This window comes from Gigantopelta aegis, chromosome 1 (assembly GCF_016097555.1).
Source record: "Gigantopelta aegis isolate Gae_Host chromosome 1, Gae_host_genome, whole genome shotgun sequence".
Classification (NCBI taxonomy): Eukaryota; Metazoa; Mollusca; class Gastropoda; order Neomphalida; family Peltospiridae; genus Gigantopelta; species Gigantopelta aegis.
The window spans coordinates 6,187,633-6,206,996 of NC_054699.1; the positions used below are offsets into that span (position 1 = coordinate 6,187,633).

A 19,364-nucleotide genomic window follows, 5' to 3' on the forward strand; every position below is an offset into this window, starting at 1 on the left:
CAGTACCTGGAAAGAATAGGGTCTGCAGCTCCATAAGAAAAAAAAGGGGGGGGGGGGGGGGGGGGAGGAGACGTAGCCCAGTGGTAAAGCGCTCGCTTGATGTGCAGTCGGTTTAGGATTGATCCCTGTTGGTGGCCCCATTGGGCTATTTCTCTCGTTCCAGCCAGTGCTCCATAACTGGTGAAATAAATGCCATGGTATGTACTATCCTGTCTGTGGGATGAAGCATATAAAAGATCCCTTGCTGCTAATCGAAAAGAGTAGCCCATAAAGTGGCGACAGCAGGTCCCCTCTCTCTATATGTGTGGTCCTTAACCATATGTCTGACACCATATACTGACTGAGCTAAATCCTTCCCGCAACTCCATAAGACAGGCTGTTGTTGGTTTAACCCACCACCACCCATTCCATATTATACATAGGTATGGCATGACACTCAATTATATATATTAACAAAAATGCATTTTAAATGGGGAAAATAAAATATTAATAAACGTCCATATAGCATTTCATGACACAAATAAAAATTGCACAACATTCCAGACCTGGAAAATGACATTTGCAAATTTCACAACTTCCTCGGATTTCCCCAGCCCATACGAACTGTGTTAATTGATGGATTTACTGGCACTCAATCAAATTAGTTGGAGAAACTATTAATTTACAGATCCATCTGCAATGATGACGACCAGAACAAAATAATTATTCTGGTACAATTAGTAATTACATACCACACCGCTGATGACGGCTAATCATGTGTTGCCAAATATGTATGAGTTAAAAATGACACAATCAGACATGGTTTCACAAATCCACTAGCCGTTTTCAGGGCATCCTTGAATCTTAATTGGATACTATCAGTAACAAAATAAATTAAAATGAAATTGCACAATATTTCCTCTACAGAAGGAATAGCTACAAAAGGAATGTCAACATTTGTTTTCCAAATTCCAATAAATCACATCCATTCTGACAATGATTGCACATGTGTGCTAATAATAGTAACATCTAAAAAACAAATCTGGTTTATCTTTTATTACCCCAATGAGCAGTGTTCTTACCAGAAAGAAAATTTTGTGTATGGTGCTATGGAATTGAATGCAACCAATCACCAGGGGGTATGGGGAGCCTCACCTAGAAAGAAAATGGGTTAAGTTTAGGGTTAGGGTTAAGACAATCATACAGTAATGATATGAGTAATTAATTTTGTTAAAAGGTTAACTTTTATTATAAAATCTGCAAAACATTTCGGGTATGATGCCATACCTGTTTAACCCACTGGAAGAAACCCTGCCCAATTTAAATTCCAAGACATATGATATCAAAGGTCTAAATCTTTCTTTTTTGGGGTACAAATTCTTTTCTTGTGTGTTTGTTTTTGTTTTGGGGAAGGGAGACATTTTCAAAAGCACTTTCCATAGTTTTAATTCTTTATTCCAGGGTTTTGAAGGGACATACCCTAGTTTTTAAACAATCAGGCATATTTTTTACTATTAGAGCCATTTTTGATAATTGAAATCATACTTTACTTACATTTTTATTGTTTAGATTATCCATTTCCATACATTCAAAGTGTTTTTGGTCATCCTGGTGTTTTTAATATCACAAAATGCAGTTCTCATATTTTTAAAAACGCATGTGCGTCTGAAAAGTAACAGTTATGAGTCGAGGTTTAGTCTATTTTTAGAGGGTATGTCACCATTTCAAAAAAAGAAGGAAAGAAATGTTTTATTTAACGACGCACTCAACACATTTTATTTACAGTTATAAAAACTTATATGGCGTCAGACATATGGTTAAGGACCACACAGATTTTGATAGGAAACCCGCTGTCGCCATTACATGGGCTACTCTTTCCGATTAGCAGCAAGGGATCTTTTATTTGTGCTTCCCACAGGCAGGATAGCACAAACCATGGCCTTTGTTGAACCAGTGGTCGGTGCAAGTGGTTTACACCTACCCATTGAGCCTTGCGGAGCACTCACTCAGGGTTTGGAGTCGGTATTTGGATTAAAAATCCCATGCCTCAACTGGGATCCGAACCCAGTACCTACCAGCCTGTAGACCGATGGCCTAACCACGACGGCGGTACGTCACCATTTCAAAGTCACAGACTCAAGTTTCACTCAATTGTAACATTATCCAAATGTGTTACAGGTTTGTAGATTAACAAAACGTAGTGTTGATTTTCACGGGTTGAAACTAGGGTATTGCCCTTTAAAGGATACCTGCATATATACATATAGCACACTGAGTTTAGTGAGCTGTAATCACCGACATGAACAGCTACAGGTTATCAGTGATGTCTAACTAGGGTCTGTCTCTTTAAAGGATACCTGCATATATACATATAGCACACTGAGTTTATTGAGCTGTAATCACCGACATGAACAGCTACAGGTTATCACTGATGTCTAACTAGGGTCTGTCTCTTTAAAGGATACCTGCATATATACATATAGCACACCGAGTTTAGTGAGCTGTAATCACCGACATGAACAGCTACAGGTTATCACTGATGTCTAACTAGGGTCTGTCTCTTTAAAGGATACCTGCATATATACATATAGCACACAGAGTTTAGTGAGCTGTAATCACCGACATGAACAGCTACAGGTTATCACTGATGTCTAACTAGGGTCTGTCTCTTTAAAGGATACCTGCATATATACATATAGCACACAGAGTTTAGTGAGCTGTAATCACCGACATGAACAGCTACAGGTTATCACTGATGTCTAACTAGGGTCTGTCTCTTTAAAGGATACCTGCATATATACATATAGCACACAGAGTTTAGTGAGCTGTAATCACCGACATGAACAGCTACAGGTTATCACTGATGTCTAACTAGGGTATTGCCCTTTAAAGGATACCTGCATATATACATATAGCACACTGAGTTTAATGAGCTGTAATCACCGACATGAACAGCTACAGGTTATCACTGATGTCTAACTAGGGTCTGTCTCTTTAAAGGATACCTGCATATATACATATAGCACACCGAGTTTAGTGAGCTGTAATCACCGACATGAACAGCTACAGGTTATCAGTGATGTCTAACTAGGGTATGTCTCTTTAAAGGATACCTGCATATATACATATAGCACACCGAGTTTAGTGAGCTGTAATCACCGACATGAACAGCTACAGGTTATCACTGATGTCTAACTAGGGTCTGTCTCTTTAAAGGATACCTGCATATATACATATAGCACACTGAGTTTATTGAGCTGTAATCACCGACATGAACAGCTACAGGTTATCACTGATGTCTAACTAGGGTCTGTCTCTTTAAAGGATACCTGCATATATACATATAGCACACCGAGTTTATTGAGCTGTAATCACCGACATGAACAGCTACAGGTTATCAGTGATGTCTAACTAGGGTATGTCTCTTTAAAGGATACCTGCATATATACATATAGCACACCGAGTTTAGTGAGCTGTAATCACCGACATGAACAGCTACAGGTTATCACTGATGTCTAACTAGGGTCTGTCTCTTTAAAGGATACCTGCATATATACATATAGCACACCGAGTTTAGTGAGCTGTAATCACCGACATGAACAGCTACAGGTTATCACTGATGTCTAACTAGGGTCTGTCTCTTTAAAGGATACCTGCATATATACATATAGCACACTGAGTTTAGTGAGCTGTAATCACCGACATGAACAGCTACAGGTTATCACTGATGTCTAACTAGGGTATGTCTCTTTAAAGGATACCTGCATATATACATATAGCACACTGAGTTTAGTGAGCTGTAATCACCGACATGAACAGCTACAGGTTATCACTGATGTCTAACTAGGGTATGTCTCTTTAAAGGATACCTGCATATATACATATAGCACACTGAGTTTATTGAGCTGTAATCACCGACATGAACAGCTACAGGTTATCACTGATGTCTAACTAGGGTATGTCTCTTTAAAGGATACCTGCATACCTGCATATATACATATAGCACACCGAGTCTAACAGGTTATAGGGTAGGGTCTGTCTCTTTAAAGGATACCTGCATATATACATATATTGAGCTGTAATCACCGACATGAACAGCTACAGGTTATCAGTGATGTCTAACTAGGGTATGTCTCTTTAAAGGATACCTGCATATATACATATAGCACACCGAGTTTAGTGAGCTGTAATCACCGACATGAACAGCTACAGGTTATCACTGATGTCTAACTAGGGTCTGTCTCTTTAAAGGATACCTGCATATATACATATAGCACACCGAGTTTAGTGAGCTGTAATCACCGACATGAACAGCTACAGGTTATCACTGATGTCTAACTAGGGTCTGTCTCTTTAAAGGATACCTGCATATATACATATAGCACACAGAGTTTAGTGAGCTGTAATCACCGACATGAACAGCTACAGGTTATCACTGATGTCTAACTAGGGTCTGTCTCTTTAAAGGATACCTGCATATATACATATAGCACACTGAGTTTAGTGAGCTGTAATCACCGACATGAACAGCTACAGGTTATCAGTGATGTCTAACTCAACACTTATTGATGAGCTATCGATTGATGTAGTACGTCAACACTTCTACTCTGTAATACACACGTCACGCAGTGCTTCTGATAAAAAGAAATGTTTGGGTATGGGGGACCTCCCCAAGAAAGAAAATGGGTTAAGTTTAGGGTTAGGGTTAAGAAAATCATACAGTAATGATAAGAGTACTTAATTAATTTTATCAAAATGTTAACTTTAAAAATCAGGGATGTGAGAGGGGCTGGAACAAAAAAGCTTATTGCGGCCGGTGTCCAGGGGCTGCTGAAGTGCCCATGAAGGAAAATTGTTGTTTGCAACCCCTGGAACTGCCAAAAATTGCATTCAACGCTAACAAATCTAAACTGGTTATAACTTATAATATAAGACACATATCATAAACTTGAAACCATGAAAACATGCAAATGAACCGTGTATGGTCAACAGTATTGAACATCATGTTTTGTTTTGTTTTTAGATAAAATGGAAAAGCACATTTACGCGTTTCTCTCACATCCCTGAAAAATAAAATCTGCAAAACAATTTGGGTATGGCCCCATACCTGTTTTACCCTCTGGCAGAAACCCTGGAGGATATATACCACCAAATAAAATCACATAGACAACACTTTAGTAACATACATGTACGTAGCGGTTATTATTACATTCAACATTTCCCAACATAATTATTTTATAAATCCTTTATGGATGGAAAGATCCATTCGGGCCTCGAACTTAAGAATTTGTCACCCATGGCTTTTTTTTTTTTTTTATTGCTTTAGGTAAAACAGCCCACCGATGGCAATTTTGAACCTGCCTATGGCAATTTCTTAAAAGGTCATTTTGCAGCTGAAAGAAATATGACTAAGGTTATTTGTTCAGGGCTTCTAGATTATGGTAGCCCAACTCCCATGGCTAGTGATATTCAATGTTGGGCTAGTAAATAACCACTATTGCCATGCCCGACGGCTAGGGCTAAAAACCCGTCAAATGTTGCAGTTAAGTCTATTTTGTAAATATGAATATTCTAAACCAACCCCAATCCCCAATGATAGTATTTTTAAGCTCTATCTACCTCTTTAGGTTACATATCTGATTATTACTATTATTTAGTAAAATTGTATTAACTTAAAGTAAGTAGGTCTAGTGAATTTTTAATCATGGCTAGTAAAATGTTTAAACCACTGATACCATGGCTAATGGATTTTATAAAAAATTCTAGAAACCCTGATTTGTTGCATATAGACATATTTCAAATGTACAAATTTTAAACACTGGCAGATTATGTACACCAGAATATATCCACTTTGCTGTTGTTGAGGAGTTTTACCGACAGCAGTAATCTTTATCCAGTGGCACAAAAGAGCCGTTAGTGGTGCTCCCAACCCACAGCAATTTATATCTCAATGATGGCAATACCCACCGGTGCCGTCGTTAATTTCGAGCCCTGCCATTTTTCAACCCTCTACATTGTAACCAAACCAGTCACATATTTGTTCCATCTGGAGACTAAAACATTTCATACTGTTTATATTAAAAATAGATCGAAGTATGTACAGTGAAACGTCTCAAAATCAGACCGGAATTCCCTCCAAATCAGACATTTTTCAGTCCCTTTTAAAAAATCAGTAAAGAACTTAACCACTCTAAACCGGATACCTCTTAAAACTGGACATTTTATGTGGACCCTAGGGTGTCCGGTTTAGAGGGGTTTCACTGTATGTTCCATCTGGCTCCTAGATGGAAAGGTTAAGGTAGAGGGTTGTTTTTTAAATCTTTTTATTTGATTTTCAGTCCACAGTTCAATTTAATTAAAATACATTCCACAAGGTCACCAGCTGAAAGTAAAGTTTGTTTTATTTAACGATGCCACTAGAGCACATTGATTTTTTATCTTATCATTGGCTATTGGACGTCAAACATATGGTCATTCTGACAATGTTTTTTTTAGAGGAAACCCACTGTCGCCACATAGACTACCCTTTTATGACAGGCAGCATGGGATCTTTTATTTGCGCTTGCCACAGGCAGGATAGCACAAATCATGTCCTTTGCTGAACCAGTTATGGATTACTAGTTGGTGCAAGTGGTTTACACCTACCCATTGAGCCTTGCGGAGCACTCACTCAGGGTTTGGAGTCGGTATCTGGATTAAAAATTCTATGCCTTGACTGGGATCCGAACCCAGTACCTACCAGCATGTACACCGATGGCCTAACCATGATGCCACCAAGGGCCGTAGACTGCACTAACGTTCAGGCGATATAGGCTGTGCCCAAAATACATATGAGCTGTCACATGCGAACAACTACAACTTTGCATGACATCAGAAACCGCGTAAACGCAACTCAAAGTTTGACGTCACATGTAAACACAGCAGTAAACGTTGACATGCTGTTTGCGTTGTTTGTTTTAAACAAGTTAGAAGATGACATCTTCTTTACATGAAGATCAGTTTGAAGTAAACATATATCTGTATGTACAATACTGTATGGTTACTATTTTGTATTTTGTACCTGAGAACATTGGTCGAGATCGTAAGCGATACCATCAGTACTTTGATACACATTTACAAGCACAGGGAGAAGTCCTATATGTCGATATGGTATGCAAGTACCACACGTTTTTATAACGTACATGATTATACATAACAAAGTTATATACAATATTCATAAGTTAGACCAAACATCAAATTAAGATCGTATCGGGTTGCATGGGTAACCACTCGGTTAAGCCGTATCTGTTCTGTGGACTACAATCAACACCACTATTTCTACTCCTATTTCTATTTATAATCTAAATACTGAAAACTAAATCATTTCCTACATAAAAATATATATATTTGTAACAATACTACATTTTTAGTTATTTATTTTACCATCGTTTGCAAACAAATGTACTGTCTTCTGCACACACATTGTGGTATGGTAACAGAATCGTTTCATTTATATACCTTTATCATACGTCATGATGTCACTACATAAGCTGGTCTAGAGATTAACATGCAGAGGTATAGTAGATCAATTCTCGAAAGGTTGTTTCTCCCTCAACCAATATTATTATTATTATTAGTTCTGTGATTTTAGATGGGAAAGTTTACGTAATCAAAGGTTTTACAGAATTCAGGGCTAAAAATTTGCGTGAATCTCCAAATTCGATTCTCACCAGCATAAAGCATCCGAATCCATTTGGATTCACAGTGAAATATTTCCAAAAATTTATAAAATTGAATAATCAATGAGTAAAATGTTACCAAATTAACAAAATAAATTTTTTGGTTAAAAGTCTGGTTATCAAGCTTCTGTTTAAACTGGCATATAGTCAGGGCAAAATACAGTTTAACCCCCCAAAAATTGCTACAAAAGATTTTTAAATTGATTCTGTTAGGTTTTAGTGTACTTTTTAAATTACTAAAAGTTTACCAAAATCGGAGCACCGGAAAAGTGTTTTTTTTTCAAGATGGCATCCAAGATGGCCGCCAAAACCCCGAATGGCCACAAGTCTGTAACTATCAACTCAATTTTGATGATCTTGGTGTCTATCCCTACACATTAAGACCACTTTGGATGTCACTGAGCTATTGCATCATTATGAAATTCAATTCATGACCATTAACCATATACCATCACCTATTACGCAATCATTTTTGTCCACAGAATCAGTTTTAGAGTGTTAAATTTTGAGTGTCATCCTCCTCCTCCTCAATATCAATCTCTTGAGTGTTGTTGGGATTATCAGAGTTTTCAGTTTGGCATGGGCCACATGCTGCAGTACAAGGAAGTCTATAACGTCTGCAGCTGCATCGGGAGGATTTGCATCCTGCTGAACAGTTACAATGAATAACTTTGAGAAGTTCGTCAGGAGCAGCGTTCTTCTCCGTCATGACTGGAATCAACTGATGGCTTTCCTCCCTCCATCCCCAATCTGTGGGGTTCATGTCATTTGCCATGCCCATCCACACCATAATTTGGTAGTACACACGTAGGCTATGGAATGTTGTTGCAGGGGAAGTTGGGGGAAGCCTTTCAGGGGTGACAAATGCTTTAGCAGTTGCCACTTTCTTAGTGAAAATTATATGGCGCAGTGATGATAGTGTATCCTTAGACTTGCCGCCAAAGAGATCAACCATCAGGTCCTTGCCCAGTTCTGATATGTCCTCCTGAGATCTATTTTGAAGAGTGAATGCACTAGCACAGGACTTCATGACAGGATAAGATTTCACTAATTTCTGGAAAGCTAACTTTTTTCCCGATGCCAAAAATCCTTGAGGTTGAATCACAACCCGTGTAGGCATGAGTAAAGAACAACTCATTGCAAACATCGTCTCCTAAGGTTTCTTTCAACAGGGTAACGTTATACACTTTGTGTTCTTTTGACTGCTTGTTGGCATCAGAACGGAAATAGATGACCTCATTATCTGTTCTGGAGTAGTGTAGGAGCAGGATTAGCAAATCTGTATCCTCGCCAACCAACGTTGTGGTGCAATGACGGGAGCGTTCAACAGTGGCCTTAACGATATCAACGTCCGCATCCCCTGGTGACTGAATGACATGGCATCCTCTTTTAGTCAGTGCTGTGCTGATGAGAGCAATCATATCTGCCTTGTTTTTGTCACGAGACAAGAAGTCTTCCTTTTTGCCTTTTTTCCCCGTCTCTGATGCGTGTTGTCCTTTATAGAGGGACCTTCATCATAGCCATCAAACACCACTGTCGCTTGTCCGTAATGTCTTAGAGTGAAGTCTGCATAAGACTCCGCTATTGCAAATAACCGCTATTGCAAAGAACCACCATCAAGCACGTAACAATCTGTTTCAGGAATAGAGTTTATCACCGCCTCACTTGATAAGTCTGTAGCATGGTCTCGAATTGCCTGAGCAAGTTGAGGTTTGTCCGCTTTTCGTAGAATGTTCTCGGTCTCAAAGATGGCTGGAGGGAAGGGGCTTAGTTCATAACTCAAAACCTCATCAAGGGAAAGATCTCCCGACCTTGACACCACAAGGAAACGCTGGAAGAGAAGAGCAGGATCAATGGTGCGATCAGGAGCAATCTTCACAGCAGAGATATTCCCAAGGGTTTTAGCTCGGTCCTTCTGCTTTAATTTGTAGATAAATGCCGACTTTCCGATCATATCTTCAATGATCTTGTTCCCAACCGATTCGCAGTCATGCACATTCACATCTGGCCCAGCCACTATCCCGTTGATGATATTTCTGAATAGGATCAGAAGTGAACGGTGAGCAGGCAGCAAGCTTTAGCTGAATTTTCTCAAGATCAGATGCATCTCTTTTGATGCGCGCTTCCGATGAGTCCTTGTGTTGTGGACTTGTACTGTAGGTTAGTTCTGTGAAGTCCTGCATTGCACAGTTATATTCTGAGGTGACGGGTGCAGACAGTGTCCAAAGGTTTCTGAGGTCCTCGGTCATCCCACTGCCTCGAGTTAGACCACCAGTCCTCGTAAGAGACCTCATCAGTGTTTGTTCTATAATGAGATCACTACTAAGTCCTGCCCAGCATTGATTGCTCCGACGAACAACGTGGAAACCGCCAAGAAACCTTCTATAAACATCTGGGTGTTTATCCTCGAGGTTGCTCATTTCTTGCAGATAATAATGAGCAGATCGTAAGTAATTAAAATGGCCAGCAGCTGCAAACACAGGCAAGCAATCTGAAACAGCCTGCAAATGCATCAGCCAAGACCCAATGCGATCCGCCTTGATCAACATTCTTGCCATTTCAACCATACGCTGATAATTCAGCCACAACTGGCTAGTCTTTGAGTTCTGAACAAGTTCAGATTTCTTCTTCTCCATTTGTGTCTCGAGTTGGGTCAAAACCTCAGAATGAGCAGCACTTTCTAGCGTCGTCTCTCCGATAAGAACAACTGAGTACAACTCCTCAGCTTGACCCAACAGTGTCACAATCTCAGGATCGTCTTTGGCCATTTCTGATAAAAGCAGGCTGTGCAGGCATTTGTCAATGAGGAGTACAACTCCTCAGCTTGATCCAACAGTGTCACAATCTCAGGATCGTCTTTGGCCATTTCTGATAAAAGCAGGCTGTGCAGGCATTTGTCAATGAGGAGTACAACTCCTCAGCTTGATCCAACAGTGTCACAATCTCAGGATCGTCTTTGGCCATTTCTGATAAAAGCAGGCTGTGCAGGCATTTGTCAATGAGGAGTACAACTCCTCAGCTTGATCCAACAGTGTCACAATCTCAGGATCGTCTTTGGCCATTTCTGATAAAAGCAGGCTGTGCAGGCATTTGTCAATGAGGAGTACAACTCCTCAGCTTGATCCAACAGTGTCACAATCTCAGGATCGTCTTTGGCCATTTCTGATAAAAGCAGGCTGTGCAGGCATTTGTCAATGAGGAGTACAACTCCTCAGCTTGATCCAACAGTGTCACAATCTCAGGATCGTCTTTGGCCATTTCTGATAAAAGCAGGCTGTGCAGGCATTTGTCAATGAGGAGTACAACTCCTCAGCTTGATCCAACAGTGTCACAATCTCAGGATCGTCTTTGGCCATTTCTGATAAAAGCAGGCTGTGCAGGCATTTGTCAATGAGAAGATGGCCGCGTATAGCCCTCTGGACCGCTTTTCCTGACATCATATGCACAACAGCATTCTCTCCAAGGATGTTTTTCAGACCTGTTCTCTCCATGACTGTTCCAATAGCCCCCAGCAAGTTCATGTTGGACGCCACATTGGATTTCCAGTGTCATTCTTTATGGTCTCAATGTGTTCCGTGCCCCCGAAAACCTAGGGATAGACACCAAGATCATCAAAATTGAGTTGATAGTTACAGACCTATGGCCATTTGGAGGTTTCGGTGGCCATCTTGAAAAAACACTTTTCCGGTGCTCCGATTTTGTTAAAAAGTACACTAAAACCTAACAGAATCAATTGAAAAACCTTTTGTAGCAATTTTTTGGGGGTTGAGGGGGTATTTTCCATATATTGACTAATCTAATAGCATACATTCGAATCTGTGCATGTTCGAAATATAGTGGTTTATCGTGACTAGTCTGGCCTGGAGCCAAGCACTGGTTGGCCCATTTCTATGAACCAAATTGCTAACGAAGAGAACTGAAACTTGAAAGGAACATGTTTGTTCAGTTCTTACATAATAACAATAGACAGTAATTAAGTTTTCCCATATTTAGTAATACATCAAAAAATTTCTATGTTAGTTCGCTGATATTATGTTCCTAACCTTGAATTACCTGTTCTTTTTAACAGGTGACAATATTTCGAAATCTGAGGTAACCGGAAGTCAGTTCACGTGGTTTTTACCTAGGTAACCAATTGTTCGGTTTCGGGAATTATATTTGCGTAACCCGTGGGTTACCTAATTGGTTACCTCAAAATTACGTTGAAATTATATTTTATATACCGTATATCTTCGCCTGTAAGTCGATCTCGGCTATAAGTCGAGTCCCTAATTTCAAGCCCTGAAAACGTATTTTTTTTATTGACCCGTTTATAAGTCGACCCATGAAAAACAACTTATAAATATTGAAGTGTTTCTTATTTTCAGCACATGAGAACAATAATGTACAATATTTGAACAAATGAAAATTATTTTACAAACTTTGGTTTTAACGTTTTGTAGATCGCAAACAAGTAACATAGCATCAAAACGAAATATTCCCTTAGTAGATAAAGCTGTTTGGCTGTTACCGTATGGCACTGTACAGCATGGTTTTGTGCACAGACAACAACTTTATTTATAAACACTGACAACAGATCACTACAATAAAACTGAAAGTATCAGTTAATCACATGTTTTGCCGCCATATTAATACATGTAAGGAGGATAACGCTGGAAAGTACACTGGTTTTTATGTATGTCCCTATTGCTCCAGTGAACTGCAGATATCAGTCTAAGCTGAAGTTAATCACCAACAAAACATTAGTTTAAACAATATTTATTGCCGTCAAAATGAGGTTTGGGATTGGCCAACAGGCAAGAGCCTATATTAAGGCCTCTCCCAAAACATTGTTTGAACAACCATTAATGCCAGTGACCAGATTTCAAAATAAACTCAGGCAACAGGTAGTTAGTATTGTTGACATTTTTGCTATTAGTGATGACTGTTATTTTAACTAAGTGGACTGTTCTCTTGGCATGCGAGTGAGATCGCACACCATTTTGCATAACCAAAACCGTTCTAATGTCAAAAAAAAGGGTTATAAAAAACAAATGTGTCAAATTAACATATTTGAGTATAAATACAGGGCAAACTTCAACAATAAAACTTGTAAAATAATCCCCAAAACGGTAATATTTTTGGGTGAAATTTTTTTACCCTCTTATAAGTCGACCCCCCAAGTTATAAAATAATTTTTGGGTGAAAAAAATTCGACTTATAGGCGAAGATATACGGTACATAGTTTTTAGCTCAAACATAAAGTTAAAACAAATACAAAAGAAAACATTTTACCAAAAAAATATGTCTTTAATGCTTGCTAAAGTTAACAATATTATAAAAGAACTGAATATCAGCCCCAGTACTGAAACAAAATACAGGGGTGTAATAAGAATTTTTTTTTGCATTTCGCACATCAAAGGCATGCTCAGAACCGCTGTAGATGCATTCTGAACCTTTCCGGAGGCATTTTATTCTATATTTTTTCGAGTCAATTTTAAGAGAATATTTTATAGAATTACATACAGCCTCGACCTATTCCCGGATTATGTTTTTGCATTACGCACATGCGTACTGTGCGTAATGGGCGCTACACCTTTGAAATAGATACATAATTATTTGAAGGGATTCCTTTTTTCGTTTTGCGCTGGTTACGCTACTTTCACTTTATTGATGGTACTTCTATACTACAGTGACGTTCCAAATGTTTTGTTTTTTAAAGCTCATTATGCGATGTTAGTATTTTTAAATTTTTGTGACACTTTTGGATTCCTGTTTAAGTTAAAACTGTTTTTAACATGTAAAATAATAGGCAATCCAATATTATGTCTACATATATTCCTTTAGAGATAAAATAGCAGCAGATAATTTAGCCGTCCCTAGAGGTCCGAGCACATTTCTATAAAACTGTGTTAAAAGTTTAGACTGGTCGCAAGTTACAACTGTTGCAATATAACGTTGTCTACTGGTTTGCTGCGCATCAAGTATCTAAAATTCAGCCTAAATTTTTTGTCGGAATACTAGTAGTATGTCTGCGTGAATAAACGTCCTGTAATCATGAAGTTTGCAAGTTTTAATTTCTGAACGTTTACAGGTCATGACGTAACCAATTTGCGGTTCGCGTAAATTTAATTTTGCATAACCGACACGCGAACAGAATGGCGCTCCGTGTGAAATATTGTGCCGTTTAATCAATACATCTTTTTGTCGGTTGTGAAAATGTGCTTCAGTAATATCCATACAAACATAGAACCAATGCGCAAAATAAATCGGCAAAAGTATCCCATGCGCTGTTTATGAATAAGAAATCTTTGAAAAGTAACCTGGGGCTGCGTTCAGAATGACAGAGTGGAAAAACATCTGCCAGACTGGTTTGTGTGGTTCACGGTAAACCAGATGGCCACATTGGAACCAATCAAATAGGTCGCGAACATTAGCGAAATGTTTGCTGGCTGAACTTGGGGCTGGTAAGACACCTAAAAAACACTGACTGTGAAGAAAAAATGGAACCAACAACTAAAAAAACAGGGGGGGGGGGGTAATTTATATATTTTTTAAATTGGATAAACTGTTACTGACAAATCGGTTATTCTTTCTAGTAAATAGTAAGGGTTTAAAAAATAAATAAAAAATCCATATACAATTAGTAGCATATGCCACAGAATTCTATATACTGACATTGTTGATAAAGATCTTCTCTGAAAATGTTTAGAATCGGAGGATTCCCGTGGACTGCTTCCATGAGAATCATAAAAAAAGCCGAATTTTTAGCCCTGGAATTATTTATAGTAATAAACCAGGACAGCTGATAATGTCCATTACCATTTTAGGGGTGGCAGGTTATCCCACAATACTGTGATGTTAATAAAACCAGCAAATTTTTTTGTGTGTCTAGACAGCAGTAATTAACTACCTTGACTGGTGACCTTCCAAATAGACACCTGTCAATCAAGAATCACAGGTGCAAGCCACAGAAAGAATAGACCAATTAACTAAGAAATCTCTGTTTATCATTTCAGTATGTAGGTTAATGCATGCATACCGGTCATGGTGGTGCAGTGGTTAAGCCATCGGATTACAGGCTGGTAGGTACAGTCCGCAGATTGGTACCGACTCCAACCCAGAGCGAGTTCTTAAGGGCTGAGTGGGTAGGTGTAAGGCCACTACACCCTCTTCTCTCTCACTAACAAAGTAAAAAATAACCGGCAGGGGTTTTCCCAGAGGCATATGGCGTACAGGCATCGAAATAAGTCGAGAACGGTCGTTCAGGTTACCGGGAGGTTACCACATGTAAGAAAAGTCAAGAACGGTGTTTCATTCTCGACAAAAATTTCAACGTAACGGTAGTTTCGTTTCTGAACGTATACCAGGCTATGCATTCCGGACTTCCGCGTTTCACTTTCTGGTAAGGAATTGCACCGATGTTCGTGCGCACTTGCAAGCAATTATAGGCATTCCGCGTTTAAGCAGCGTCCACTAGATGGATTTACTTCCGCGTTTCGTTTTCTCATACGAAATTGCACCAATGTTCGTGCACAATTATAGTCATTCCGCGTTTAAGCAGTGCCCACTAGATAAATTTACTTCCGGAGTTCGTTTCTCGTACCAATGTTCACGCACACTGATACAATTTTAGAACGTCCGCGTCTTAGCCTTAAAAGTAATAGTAGGAACAGAAAACCAATTCTAACTTTCATGTAGTCAGGCTATATTTTGTCTAACCTGTAAATGGGTTACCAAACACAATGCTTATTTCGATGCCTGGGCGTATAGGGCCGCTACGCCTTAGGTGAGTAAGTAAGTGCTTTGGGATCATGTAAGGGCCTTAAATCAATTGGCTCTATGCTTTAATTGGCTAAGTGTGATAATCAACTGTTGGTTGTAACAATTTTTAAAACTTTACAGTACACAGGTATTCACACTTGTAATAGGTGAAACATGTCCATCATACCTAATTAGGTGTAAGGCCCTCAGCACCATTTCGTTTAACAGACGATTAATAATTGCCATAGACAAAAAAGCTGGCTCTTGCATTTGCATTAAACTGATAGTGAAAATGTAAGCGCCTTAAAAATATCCTGGGGTAAGGTCTGAACACACTGTCATGGACAGACAGCCCAGATAGCTGAGGTATGTGGACAGGACAGCGTGCTTGAAAATTAATAGAATATAAGCATGAAAATAAGCTGAAATGAATGAATGTATGCTTACGGATATTATATCGTGAGACCGGTATATGGTTCTGTATTTATTACATACCATCTTTCTATATTATGACTAACAAAAGTTTAATTAAATAACACAAATTATTTCATCTGTAAAGTTTGGTGAATTTCATGGAATTGATGGAATGCATAGCACGCTGGCTGGTAACAGGTCATTTCACCCTTATTACTAGTTCACCCGAGTCGCTTTGAGCAGGGCCGATTCGTACCTCCAACCGAGTCGCTTTACACCATGTTTCAATTTGCTCTAATTTTTATTTTGTTAATAAAGTACATTTATTCATTGATTCATCCTATATCCATCGATTCTTACATGTCAGACAATGCGATCTATATTGTGTGTTTATATTTACAGATAAAATTATATTGATTTCGCCTAGTTTCAGCTGACAGAAAGTAAACAGCTGATACGGCATTAATATCCAAAGACAGAAAATTACCTAATATTTGGTAATGAATAAACAGAAGAAAAAAATAACTCAAAACTATAATAAATATATTTTTTGGGGGGGAGGGGGGGCGCGCGAAACGACTCAGTACTAATGAGATTCAGGGCGAACCAACCCCGTGTGAATAGGACTAAGGGCGAAACAACGCAGTGTTCGAAATGGTTTTAGGGCGACACGACCCGGATTCATGCTGGCGAGGAACATGATGTCATTCAGGTGAACATGTGCTATGCATGCAAGATTTTGTACGACACACATAATCAATAAAATAATTGCTTTTATCGCACTGTCAGAATTATCTTTAATACTATAGAGTAAGATTAACCATAATAATTTTTTGGCAAACACAACGGAACCGACTTCTGCAATACCTCATGACCTGCTGTGCTGACATTTCTGTTTGAGAAATGTGACTAATTTGTATTATGTTATCATACGTAAGTCTATGTATTTCTTTTTACATCAAAATTGCTATAAAATATGGCATTTATAAAAATGCTTCATCTATTCTACATAAAATTTATAAATTGTTGTCATTCTCTTGATTCTGGGGACAATGCAAAAGAATACTACTACTAACAATGTTAATAATAATAAACCTGGATTGCAAAAACCAACCAAACACACACAAACAAACACAAACAAACCAATAGCCAAAATCTACTAACCTAGTAAACGGCTTGATGTCAACACAATTCTTCCGACTCGGTAAGCACAATCCACAACTTCGACTAAAATAACAGTTCCGTGTTTTACAACAAAAAGTAAAATTAGTGAACTTTGATGCGGTTCTAATAACGCTGCAATCTCTAGTTCAATGTTACTATTAAATACCACTTAACTGACAACTGATTGTTGAGCATACGACAGCTATACTAACGCCACAACCTAATTACTTTATTACTCTTTGTGGAACTCCCACATCGCGGCCATGTTTGACAGAAAATAGTGCTGCGCATTAATATGATGAGATAATCGGCAATTTTCAAAGAAAACGTTATACAATATTTAATTATGGATAATTCATGCAATGTTGTCCATATCCAAAGTGTATTGATCTGGAGTATCGTCTGTATACAGAACATGTGTGTTTATTTGTTTAGAAAAATATATTTTAAGAACTATATGTGTGTGATGTATAGTGAGTTATTTGCCGGTATTGGTTTGTTATTGGTATACACTCCCTCCTAATACTTCAGGGGATCCATCATAAGAAGAAATAGACATTGACAAAAGAGCTTATTAGGTAATTCCCGAATATAACATTTTTAAACAAGTCACCACACCCCCTCTCAGTCTATTTTCATAATAAAGGAGAAACATACTTTTAACGCTTTTCCCTTTTTGAGGTTTGTTCTTATTACAGCTATATCTGCTATTGGATATCAAACATTTGCTATTTTGGACATAGGGTCTTAGAGGAAAGCCGCTATATTTACCCATTAGCAGCAAGGAATCGTTTATATGTACCATCCAGCGGCCTTTGATATACCAGTTGTGGTGTACTGTCGAGAACGGGAAATTGCCTATAATGGACCCATCGACGGGGATCGACCCTAGACCGACCGCGCATCAGTTGAGCTCTGAAGGTAGTACTAAACCAAATAACTTCCGGCTGGGTCAACTTTTGATAGAGAAGATAACACCACACGTCCTGTGATTGGTTATAAATGTGAGTGTGTTGGTTGTAAAAAAAGAAAAAGAGTTTCATCTGGGCTAAACATGTATGCCATTTTATTTCATCTAGTATCATTGTGTCTAGTAGCCTCGTGCTTGAAACATGTATGGGTACATGTAAAAAAGTATTCAAATTTTGTGCGAAACTAGGGGTGTTGTAAAACATCTCGTTATACTGAAAATGAGCCATGAAAGGTACAATTGTCTTCAGTTAATACTTTGAGGTAGGTGTTGTAGTACTGAGATTAGAAACATAATTTTAAGATTGGAAATAATACATTAGAAAATGTGAAACACTACAAATACTTAGGAATTACTTTTTAAAAATTAAACAACTTCTGAATTACTAAGAATAGACTTAAACAACAGGCTACCAAGGCCATGTACTCTGTACTATGAAAATCAAAGAGAACTATCTATCAACCGAACGTAAACTTAAAATGTTCGACTCAGTATGGGGATATGAAAAAGTTGATATATTTAATTCTGTACAAATAAACTTTCTAAGACCTGTTAAGAAAGCAACACCAATATTTATGCTTTATGGAGAATTAGGGAGAATGCCAATCGAGTTATATAGAAGGATGATATGCTACTGGGTGCGACTGATATCAGGAAAACAATCAAAATTGTCTACTCTTTTATACAAAATTATGTTAAATTACTTACGGAATTAACTATAACTGGATTAATACTGTTAAAACACACACTGAATAACTTTGGAATGGGTGATATCTGGATATCACAATCTTTCATATCAGTAAATTGTCTCTCACAACAAATTAAACAAAGACAATGCGATCAGTATTTACAAACATGGAAAAATAACATATTACAGTCATCGAGAGGCAACACTTACCGATTACACAAAGAACAACTATTTTTCGAAAGCTATATTAATAAATTACCAGAAAAACTGTGGAAAACTCTCCTAAAATTTAGAACGTCTAACCATTACTTACCCGCTGAAAGTGGACGCTGAAATAACATACTCATAGAAGATAGAATTTGTACATTATGTAATGGACTTTGGCGACGAGTTCCATTATCTTTTCATGTACGAGTCCATTTGCTACGCCCATATTATTATACGCGACCAAGTACGTATAAATTTAGAGAACTAATGGAGAAAAAACGAATTAGTACCCTAAAGCAATTAGCATGTTTGATAAATACAATAATTAATGAATTCATACGCCCTTAACTACAAACACCATCAAAACCAAAAATATGTGTTAAAATATTACCATTATATACTGCACCATATACACGTTTAACAATCTATTCGTTTATAAGTACTTGGATACCCGTATATCTGTTTAAATATCTGTATATTA

The 19,364-nt window shown here is 38.1% G+C and overlaps 1 protein-coding gene across 2 annotated transcripts in view; it reads right to left on the reverse strand.

Annotated features, from left to right (window-relative positions):
- Positions 1-17,273, reverse strand: part of LOC121369870 (cytoplasmic protein NCK1-like) — a 49,358-nt gene extending 32,085 nt beyond the window's left edge. Inside the window, exons 1-2 of one of the 2 annotated variants that reach the window (XM_041494956.1) lie at positions 17,019-17,273; positions 1,062-1,134 (exon numbers count right to left, since the gene is read on the reverse strand). The gene's annotated coding sequence lies outside the window, so the exon portion shown is untranslated. The remainder of the gene's footprint in view (positions 1-1,061; positions 1,135-17,018) is intronic. The other variant, XM_041494950.1, reaches the window with a different exon arrangement.
- Between the last annotated feature and the right edge of the window lie 2,091 nt (positions 17,274-19,364).